Below are 12,160 nucleotides of genomic sequence, written 5' to 3' on the forward strand. Positions count from 1 at the left end.
GATTATTTCTGTACATGGTAAAGGATGGCCACCGACAGCTCTGATTTTATATTCTCTTAGTGCAGTCCTAATTCTAAATTGTCTTTCTTAAACTGAGGTATTTTTTTTTCTTCTAGGAATTTGGACTTCGAACTGAATGAAAGAAGGTCACCCTGGTTGCTGATAATTTTGCTGTCAGAAAAATAGTGGCCAGAACGGGGGTCCGAGGAGAATGCAGTACAAACAAGACAAACAACCTACTTCTGTGATGTGGCAGTCAGTTCTAAGAAAAAGGGAGTCATTGAAAGATAGACAGAAACCTTCTTCCTTTTTTATATCTAAACATATACACCATGAGATTTCTAGTTTTCCTGTAGTGCGGTCTTTCATCTTTTGCTACTATATTACTAGATATTTGAGATTTCTAATGCTATTGTAAATGGTATTTTCAGAATTATGATTTCTATCATTTTTTTTGCTGGTAAGTAGTAATACAACTGATGTTTAAATTTTTTAATTGAAATAGAATTCATACCACAAAGACCTTTTTAAAGTACCTGATTCAGTGGGTTTTTAGTATATTTCCAAGGTCATACAACCATCATAACTATCTAATTCCAGAACACTGTCATCACCACAAAAAGAAATCATGAACCCACTAGTAGTCACTCCTCATTTCTTCCTACCCCTTGCCCCTGGAATCACTAATCTACTTCCTGTCATTATGTATATGCCTATCCTAGACATTCACATAAATGGAATCATACAATATCTGATCTTTTGTGACTGGCGTCTCTCATTAGCATAATATTTTCAAGGTTCATCCATGTTGTAGCATGTATCAGTAGTTTATTCCTCTTTGTGGCTGAATAATATTCCATTGAATGAATGTACTACATTTTACTTATCTATTAGTTGATGGATATTTGGGTTGTTTCTACTTTTTGGCTGTTATGAATAATGCTGCTATAAACATTCATGTACAAGTTTTTGTATGAATATTTTTCAATTTGTTTGGATATATACCTAGAGGAGGAATTCCTGGGTAATTCTATGTTTAACTTCTTGAGGAACTGACAAAATGTTTTCCAAAGCAGCTGCACCATTTCATATCCCCACTACCAAAGCATGAGGGTTTCAATTTCTCTGCATTTGCCAACACTTGTTACTGTCCATCTTTTTATTAAAGCCATCCTACTGGGTGATACCACACTGTGGTTTTGATTTGAATTTCTGTATTGATTAATGATGTTGGACATCTTTTCATGTTGTATATTGGCCATTTGTAGCTCTTCTTTGAAAAATGTCTACTTAAATTCTTTGACCAGTTTTAATTGGGTTATTTGTGTTTTTATTGTTGAGTTGTAAGATTTCTTTATATATATTAGATTCTAGTCCTTTATCAGATATATGATTTGCAAATATTTTCTCATCTTTTGGGTTGTATTTCACTTTCTTGATAGTGTCAGTTGAAGCACAAAAATTTTAACCTTGATAAAGTCCAATTCATCTGTTTTTCTTTCTTTGGTTGCTTGAGCTTCAGATGTCATATCTAATAAACTACTGCCTAATCCAACGTCAAGAAAATATACACCCATGTGTTCTTCTAAGAGTTTTACAGTTTTAATTCTTATCTTTAGGTCATTAATCTATTTTGAGAAAATTTTTATATATAGTATGAAGTAGAGGTTCAAACTAATTCAACTGGCTATCCAGATGCCCAGCCCTATTTGTTGCAATACTATCCTTTCCCCACCGAATTGTTTTGGCATCTTTGTTCAAAATCAATTGGCCATAGATGTATAGATTTATTTCTGTACTTTCAATTATATTCTATTGATCTATATGTCTATTATTATGCCAGTACTACACTGCCTTGATTACTGTAGTTTTATAGTAAGTTTTGAAATCAGGAATTGAGTCTCCATGTTTGTTCTTTTTTTAAAGATTGATTTGGCTATTTTGAGTCCCTTACATTTGCGTATGAATTTTAGAATCAGCTTGTGAATTTCTGCCAAAAAAAAAAAAAGCTAGAAATTTGATAAGGACTATATTGAATCTGTGAATTAATTTGGGAAATGTTGCCACCTTAATGATATTCAGACTTCCAATCCATGAACATGGCATATCTTTCCATTTATTTAGGTCTTCTTTAATTTCTTACAATGGTGTTTTGAAGTTTGCAGTGTTCACATCTTGCACTTATTTTGTTAAATTTATGAAGTATTTTATTCTTTTTTGATGTTATTGTACAATTTTTAATATTGACTCTTTATCCAGTGATGTTTCTAAATATATATATTAATTCTAATAGTGTGTCCATAGAGTCTTTTATATTTTCTAGGTACATAATCATGTTGCTTTCAAGTAATGACAGTTTATTTCTTTCTTCCTAACCCTTATCCCTTATATTTCTTTTTCTATATAATTGTACTGACTAGGACTTCTAGCACAATGTTGAAAAGAACTATTGAATAGTAAGAGAGAACATTCATCATTCTCCATTTAAATAGAAAAGTTTAAAAATATTTCACTATTGTATATTTGCTATATATATACATTTGCTATATATTTTTAATGAAAAATTAACATTGAATTTTTGTCAAAGTTTTTTTGACATCTATCAAGAGGATCACATGTTTTTTTTCCTTTTTGTTCTTTGCCCTGTTAATGTAAGGATTATATTGATCCATTTTTAAATGCTAAGGCTCTCTTGCATGTATGGAATAAGCATACTTAACTGTGCTGTATTATGCTTTTTAAATATGTGGCTGGATTCCACTTGCTAATATTTTGTTAAGAACATTTGGATTTATATTCATGAATAGAGTGATGAATAATTTCTCTTTCTTTTAATGTCCTTGTCAGGATTTGAAATCAAAGTCATGCTGGCCTTCAAAAAAATTAAAATATTAGAAAATATTCTTTCTTTTTTTTCTGGAAAAGTTTGGGTAAGTTTGATGTTATTTCTTCCTAAATATTTGGAAAATTTTACCAATGAAGTTATCTAAGGCTCAGGGTTTCTTTATGGAAAGATTTTTTTTAAAATTGCTTCAAATTCATTATTAGTGTTAAGACTACTCAGATTTTCTATTTCTTCTGTCAGTTTTCGCAAGATTTCTCCTCAAGGTATTTGTTCCTTTTTACCCAAATTATGTCAAATTTATTGGTATAAAGTTATTCATATCTTGTTGGGGTCTTTTTTATGCCTGTAGGATCTGTAATAATATCACCTTTTTCATTCTTGATATTTTTTTTAAATTAATTAATTTATTTTATTTAGTTTTAGTTGCATTGGGTCTTCCTTGCTGCATGCAGGCCCCCTCCAGCTGTGGCAAGTGGGGGCCACTCCTCACTGCAGTGCGCAGGCCTCTTACTGCGGTGGCCTTTCCCCTTGCGGAGCACGGGCTCCAGGCACGCAGGCTTCAATAGTTGTGGCATGCGGCTCAGCAGTTGTGGCTCACAGGCTCTAGAGTGCAGGCTCAGCAGGTGTGGCACATGGGCCCAGCTGTTCTGCGGCACGGGGGATCCTCCCAGACCACAGCCTGAACCCATGTTCCCTGCATTGGCGGGCAGATTCTTAACCACCGTGCCACCAGGGAAGTCTGATATTGTTAATTCATGTTTTATCTCTTCTTTATCAGTCTTCGTAGGGACTTCTTAAATTTATTCATCTTTTCAAAGAACCAAATCCAATAAATTTGGCTGATAAATTTAGCAGTAATAATTAATTCCTTCAGTTATTTTTTTTCTCAAAATGTCTCGATTTCACTTTAATTTTTGAAGGATATTTTTCACTGCACATGGAAATCTAGGCTGGCAACATTCTGAAGCTATTGTTCCATTATCTTCTGGTTTCCATCATCACTGCTGAGAAGTTAGCTATCAGTTTCACTGTTGCCCTTTGAGGGTAGTGTGTAGTTTTTCTGTGTTTGCTTTTGAAGATTTTCAGCAGTTCTGCTATATTGTGCCCCAGTGTGGTTTTCTATGTATTTGTCTCTGCTTGGGTTTGCTGAAATTCTAAACTCTGTGAGTTGATGTCTTTCATTATTTTGGAATGTTCTCAGCCATTGTCTCTTTAAATATTGCATTTGTCCCATTCTTTCTCTACAGTGCTTCTCAGCCTTTACGCATATGTTAGCACTTTGAGTATTATGCTCTTTTCTGTTCTTTCTGTTCTCTTATCTCTGGGCTTCCATTTAGACATTTTCTATTGATATGTATAACAGTTCACAAATCCTGTGTTTGACCATATCCAATCTATTACTAAACCTACCCAAAGAGTTCTTCACTTCAGATATTTTATTTTTCAGTTCTAGGAAGTTCACTTAAATCTCTGTATGGATTCCAATTTTCTGGTTAAAATTTCCATCATTTCATTCATTTCGTCTTTTTTTTCCTCTATTTTCTTGAAAATATTAATCATAGTTGTTTTACAATCTTTAAATGCCAACGCCACCATTTGAATCATCCACAGAGTTGCTTCATTTTCTTATATAGTTAATTATGAGTCATATGGCCCTTCCTCTTTGCAGGTCTCACAATTTTTTTATTGTATGGCAGACATTATATCTACAGATTCCAGATTATGTTATATTCCACCATAGAGGGTTTCTTTTTTTCTCTGTCAGGCAAACATGGTGAGTAGCTGATCATATAAACCCTTTTTAAGGCATGGCTTACCCGGCCTTTTAATTAAGAGCCTATGGATCCTTGACTCCTCAGCCCTGGAATGGCTCTCCCTCTCTGGAATTTTAGTCCCTTTAGTTCGCTTTCATAGATGTCCTAAAAATTGTAATTTTTATAACTTATGTAGGCTTTTATAATTGCTGCTATCAGAGCATTGACCTGTCCCAAATTACCTCATCCTACCCAGAAGTGGAAGCTCCTCTGAATTCTTTAAAGAGGAGGATGAGTGCTCCTCGGCTCACAGAGTAGTTCTGTATGTCCTCTTTTGCCATCATTCACTGCAATTACTGTTTATTATAACTACCTATACTATTCAGAGAACATGACTGTTTAGATTACTTTGGTAGGTAGCTGCTGCTCTCACATTCCCCAGTACCTGTTAATTGCTCCCTTTACCGGGCCTTTCACAAAGCAGTGAAAATAGAACCAAGTGAATAAGGAAGAGCTGTATGGTAGACTGCCTATGCCTCAAGTATTAACAACATTTAGTGTTTGTTTTGTAGACTTGCTATGGAACACTGTAAATGTTTTACATTACTATCAGTCAGAATTAATTCTTAAAAACTATTCAAACAACAGAAAATAAAATAATAAATAAAATAGTACATGTGTAGCCAGTTGGTGGGATACCCACACACAGAAGATCTATTCCAAGTAATGTTAAAACACAGTAATTTGATTACACATGCCTAGTGAGATATAGTCTAAGAATAAAAATATTTACCATAAAAACCTTAAAGTATTTTTAATAATGACATTAAGAGTGCACTTTGGGGAATTCCCTGGCAGCCAAGTGGTTAGGATTCTGTGCTTCCATAGCAGGGGGCATGGGTTCAATCACTGGTCAGGGATCTAAGATCCCACAAGCTGCACAGTGTGACCAAAAAAAAAAAAAGTGCACTTTGGTGTTGTTATCCTGAGACTTTGTTGTGTGTATAATGTAGAATAAAGAAAATTAGTGGGGAGACCTTCAAGATGGCAGAGGAGTAAGACATGGAAATCACCTTCCTCCCCACAAATACATCAGAAATACAACTACATGTGGAAAAACTCCTACAGAACAGCTACTGAATCCTGGCAGAATCTCAGACGCCCAAAAGGCAAGAAACTCCCCACGTGCCTGGCCGTGTGGCTGACACAGGCTTGGTGCTCCAGCTGGGTGTCAGGCCTGTGCCTCTGAGGAGGGAGAGCCGAGTTCAGGACTTTGATCCACTAGAGACCTCCCGGCTCCACGTAATATCAAACGGCGAAAGCTCTCAATCTCAATGCTAAGACGTAGCTCCAATCAACAACCAGCAATCTACAGTGCTCGACACCCTATGCCAAACAACTGGCAAGACAGGAACACGACCCCATCCATCCATTAGCAGAGAGGCTGCGTAAAATAATAATAAGGTCACAAACACCCCAAAACACACCACCGGACACGGTCCTGCCCACCAGAAAGACAAGATCCAGCCTCGGCCACCAGAACACAGGCACTAGTCCCCTTCACAAGGAAGCCTGCACAACCCACTGAAACAGCCTAAGCCACTGGGGGCAGACACCAAAAGCAATGGGAACTACGAACCTGCAGCCCGCATAAAGGAGACCGCAAACACAGTAAGTTAAGCAAAATGAGAAGACAGAGAAACACACAGCAGATGAAGGAGCAAGGTAAAAATGCACCAGACCAAACAAGTGAAGAGGAAATAGGCAGTCTACCTGAAAAAGAATTCACAGTAATGATAGTAAAGATGATCCAAAATCTTGGAAACAGAATGGAGAAAATAACAAAGTTCTAGAAGAACTAAAGAGCAAACAATGATGAACAGCACAATAAATGAAATTAAATATTCTCTAGAGGGAATCTATAGCAGAATAACTGAGGCAGAAGAACAGATAAGTGACATGGAAGATAAAATAGTGGAAATCACTATTGCAGAGCAAAATAAAGGAAAAAGAATGAAAAGATTTGAGGACAGACTCAGAGACCTCTGGGACAACATTAAACACACCAACATTCGAATTATATGGTCCCAGAAGAAGAAGAGAAAAGGAAAGGGACCAAGAAAATATTTGAAGAGATTATAGTTGAAAACTTCCCTAATATGGGAAAGGAAATAGTCAATAAAGTCCAGGCAGTGCAGAGAGTCTCACACAGGATAAAGCCAAGGAGAAACACACCAAGACACATATTAATCAAACTATCAAAAATTAAATACAAAGAACAAATATTAAGAGCAGCAAGGGAAAAACAACAAATAACATACAAGGGAATAACCATAAGGTTAAGAGCTAATCTTTCAGCAGAAACTCTGCAAGCAAGAAGAGAGTGGCAAGACACATTTAAAGTGATGAAAGGGATAAACCTACAACCAAGATTACTGTACCCAGCAAAGAATTCATTCAGATTCGACAGAGAAATTAAAAACTTTACAGACAAGCAAAAGCTGAGAGAATTCAGCACCACCAAACCAGCATTACACCAAATGCTAAAGGAACTTCTCCAGGCTGGAAACTCAAGAGAAGGAAAAGACCTACAATAACAAACAAACCCAAAACAAATGGTAATAGGAACACACATATCGATAATTACCTTAAATGTAAATGGATTAAATGATCCAACCAAAAGACACAGAGTGGCTGAATAGATACAAAAACAAGACCCATATATATGCTGTCTACAAGAGGCCCACTTCAGACTTAGGAACACATACAGACTGAAAGTGAGGGGATGAAAAAAGATATCCCATGCAAATGGAAATCAAAAGAAAGCTGGAGTACAATTCTCATATCAGACAAAATAGACTTTAAAATAAAGACTAATACAAGAGACAAAGAAGGACACTACATAATGATCAAGGGATCAATCCAAGAAGAAGATATAACAAATGTAAATATTTATGCACCCAACATAGAAGCACCTCAATACATAAGGCAAATGCTAACAGCCATAAAAGGGGAAATCGACAGTAACACAATCATAGTAGGGGACTTTAACACCCCATTTTCACCTATGGACAGATCATCCAAAATGAAAATAAATAAGGAAACACAAGCTTTAAATGATACGTCAAACAGGATGGACTAAATTGATATTTATAGGACATTCTATCCAAAAACAATAGAATACACTTTCTTCTCAAATGCTCATGGAACATTCTCCAGGATAGATCATATCTTGGGTCACAAATCAAGCCTTGGTAAAGTTAAGAAAATTGAAATCATACCAAGTATCTTTTCTGACCACAAAGCTATGAGACTAGATATCAATTTCAGGAAAAAAAATCGATAAAAAATAGAAACACATGGAGGCTAAAGAATATGCTACTTAATAACCAAGAGACCACTGAAGAAATCAAAGAGGAAATCAAGGAATCCCTAGAAACAAATGACAATGAAAACACGACAACCCAAAACCTATGGGATGCAGCAAAAGCAGTTCTAAGAGGGAAGTTTATAGCAATACAATCCTACCTCAGGAAACAAGAAATAACTCAAACAAACAACGTAACCTTACACCTAAAGAAATTAGAGGAAGAAGAACAAAAAAAATCCCAAAGTAAGCAGTTGGAAAGAAATCATAAAGACCAGATCAGAAATAAATGAAAAAGAAATGAAGGAAACAATAGCAAAGATCAATAAAACTAAAAGCTGGTTCTTTGAGAAGATAAACAAAATTGATAAACCATTAGCCAGATTCATCAAGAAAAAAAAAGACTCAAATCAATAGAACCAGAAATGAAAAAGGAGATGTAACAACTGACACTGCAGAAATACAAAGGATCAAGAGAGATTACTACAAGCAACTATATGCCAATAAAATGGACAAACTGGAAGACATGGACAAATTCTTAGAAAAGCACAACCTTCTGAGACTCACCCAGGAAGAAACAGAAAATATAAACAGACCAATCACAAGCACTGAAATTGAGACTGTGATTAAAACTCTTCCAACAAACAAAAGCTCAGGACCAGATGGATTCACAGGAGAATTCTAACAGTTAGAGAAGAGTTAACACCTATGCTTCTCCAACTCTTCCAAAATATAGCAGAGGGAGGAACTCTCCCAAACTCATTCTACGAGGCCACCATCACCCTGATAACAAAACCAGACAAAGATGTCACAAAGAAAGAAAGCTACAGGCCAATATCACTGATGAACATAGATACAAAAATCCTCAACAAAATACTAGCATTAGAATCCAATGGCACATTAAAAGGATCATACACCATGATCAATTGGGGTTTATCCCAGGAATGCAAGGATTCTTTAATATATGCAAATCAATCAATGTGATAAACCATATTAACAAATGGAAGGAGAAAACCATATGATCATCTCAATAGATGCAGAAAAAGCTTTTGACAAAATTCGACACCCATTTATGATAAAAACCCTTGAGAAAGTAAGCATAGAGGGAACTCACCTACACATAATGAAGGCCATATACAACAAACCCACAGCCAACATTGCTCTCAATGGTGAAAAACTGAAACCATTTCCTCTAAGATCAGGAACAAGACAAGGTTGTCCACTCTCACCACTATTATTCAACATAGTTTTGGAAGTTTTAGCGACAGGAATCAGAGAAGAAAAAGAAATAAAAGGAATCCAAATCGAAAAAGAAGTAAAGCTGTCACTGTTTGCAGAGGACATGATACTATACACAGAGAATCCTAAAGATGCTATGAGAAGACTACTAGAGCTAATCAATGTATTTGGTAAAGGAGCAGGATACAAAATTAATGCCCAGAAATTTCTTGCATTCCTATAAACTAATGATGAAAAATCTGAAAGAGAAATTAAGGAAACACTCTCATTTACCATTGCAACAAAAAGAATAAAATACCTAGGAATAAATCTACCTAGGGAGACAAAAGACCTGTATGCAGAAAACTATAAGACACTGATAAAAGAAATTAAAGATGATACAAACTAATGGAGACATACACCATGTTCTTGGATTGGAAAAATCAACATTGTGAAAATTACTATACTACTCAAAGCAATCTACAGATTCAGTGCAATCCCTATCAAACCACCACTGACATTTTTCACAGAACTACAAGAAAAAATTACACAAGTTGTATGGAAACACAAAAGACCCCAAATAGCCAAAGCAATCTTGAGAAAGAAAAACAGAGTTGGAGGAATCAGGCTCCCTGACTGCAGACTATATTACAAACCTACAGTAATCAAGACAGTATGGTACTGGCACAAAAACAGAAATATAGATCAATGGAACAGGATAGAAAGCCCAGAGATAAACCCACGCACATATGGTCACCTTATCTTTGATAAGGGAGGCAAGAATATAAAATATAGAAAAGACAGCCTCTTCAGTAAGTGGTGCTGGGAAAACTGGACAGCTACATGTAAAAGAATGAAATTAGAACACTCCCTAACACCATACACAAAAATAAACTCAAAATGGATTAAAGACCTAAATGTAAGGGCAGACGCTGTAAAATTCTTAGAGGAAAACATAGGCAGAACACTCTGTGACATAAATCACAGTAAGATCCTTTTTGACCCACCTCCTAGAGAAATGGAAATAAAAACAAATATAAACAAATGGGACCTAATGAAACTTAAAAGATTTTGCACAGCAAAGGAAACAATAAACAAGATGAAAAGACAACCCTCAGAATGGGAGAAAATATTTCCAAATGAAACAACTGTCAAAAGACTAATCTCCAAGATTTACAAGCAGCTCATGCAGCTCAATGTCAAAAAGACAAACAACCCAATCCAAAAATGGGCAGAAGACCTAAATAGACATTTCTCCAAAGAAGATGTACAGATTGCCAACTAACACATGAAAGGATGCTCAATATCATTAATCATTAGAGAAATGCAAATCAAAACTGCAATGAGGTGTCACTTCACACCAGTCAGAATGGCCATCATAAAAAAATAAATGCTGGAGAGGGTGTGGAGAAAATGGAACCCTCTTGCACTGTTGGCGGGAATGTAAATTGATACAGTCACTATGGAGAACAGTATAGAGGTTCCTTAAAAAACTAAAAATAGAAAAACCATATGACCCAGGAATCCCACTACTGGGCATATACCCTGCGAAAACCATAATTCAAGAAGAGTCATGTACCTCAATGTTCATTGCAGCTCTATTTAGAATAGTCAGCACATGGAAGCAGCCTAAGTGTCCATCGACAGATGAATGGATTAAGAAGATATGGCACATATATACAATGGAATATTACTCAGCCATAAAAAGAAACAAAATTGAGTTATTTGTAGTGAAATGGATGGACCTAGAGACCGTCATACAGAGTGAAGTAAGTCAGAAAGAGAAAAATAAATACCGTATGCTAACACATATATATGGAATCTAAAAAAAAAAAAAAAAAAAGGTTCTGAAGAACCTAGGGTCAGGATAGGAATAAAGATGCAGATGTAGAGAATGGACTTGAGAACATGGGGAATGGGAATGGTAAATTGGGACAAAGTGAGAGAGTGACATGTACTTATACATACTACCAAATGTAAAATAGTTAGCTAGTGGGAAGCAGCCGCATAGCACAGGGAGATCAGCTCAGTGCTTTTTGACGACCTAGAGGGATGTGATAGGGAGGGTGGGAGGGAGATGCAGGAGGGAGGAGATATGGGGATATATGTATATGTATAGCTGACTCACTTTGTTATAAAGCAGAAACTAACACACCATTGTAAAGCAATTATACTCCAATAAAGATGTTAAAAAAAAAAAAAGAAAATTAGTGACATTCTATCAGTTTGGGAGTTATTGCGAAACAAATCTCTCAGCATGGCAGAAAGGAGATACAGATTATTGAGTTTAAGGATAAATACTATAGCCCTGAATTTGATTTGGACATTTAACTATGAATCAATTATGTATTTTATCTCAAAAAGAAAAAAATCACATATTTCCTAAATCTGTGCATGGAAAAGGCAAGAGATAATAATCAGTCAATGGCAATGAGCTCTTCCAGCACACAGAAAACTATTTATCATGAAAAGAAACCAGGTATCTTTGGAGAAAAGGCTTTTTACAGGTCTGGGTCTGGAATTATAAAAGGTTAAGCCTAGAACATCATATAACCTCACAAAGCAAGGAAGCTGTCAAGACTACTAGGGACATAGCAAAAGGATTCAGGAGCCAATCTGGTATGTCTAGATGGTATCAAGATGATATATCTACAACATTTATGAGTAATCAGTGGTTTGAACATTAACTCAATATTGGATAATTATTAGTTACTATTAGCTTTTTATGTCTAAGAGTAACAGTATTTTTTTCTTAAATCCTTACCATTTACAAATATATACTGAAACATTTACAGAGGAAATAATATGATATCTGATTTTCTTCAAAAAATACAAGGGGAAATCTAAACAGAGGTACAGATGAAACTATATTAGCCCTGAGTTGATAATTGTTTAAGGTGGGTGATGAGTACATGAAGGTTCAATATACACTTCTTTCTACTTTCGTCTTTATTTGAATGTCCCATAATAAAAAAA

At 35.5% G+C, this 12,160-nt stretch overlaps 1 protein-coding gene across 13 annotated transcripts in view; it reads right to left on the reverse strand.

Moving 5' to 3' along the window:
- Positions 1 to 12,160, reverse strand: part of HFM1 (helicase for meiosis 1) — a 206,513-nt gene that overhangs the window by 36,692 nt on the left and 157,661 nt on the right. The gene's annotated exons all lie outside the window — the stretch shown is intronic.

The sequence above is a fragment of the Stenella coeruleoalba genome (assembly GCF_951394435.1).
Source record: "Stenella coeruleoalba genome assembly, chromosome: 1".
Taxonomy (NCBI): domain Eukaryota; kingdom Metazoa; phylum Chordata; class Mammalia; order Artiodactyla; family Delphinidae; genus Stenella; species Stenella coeruleoalba.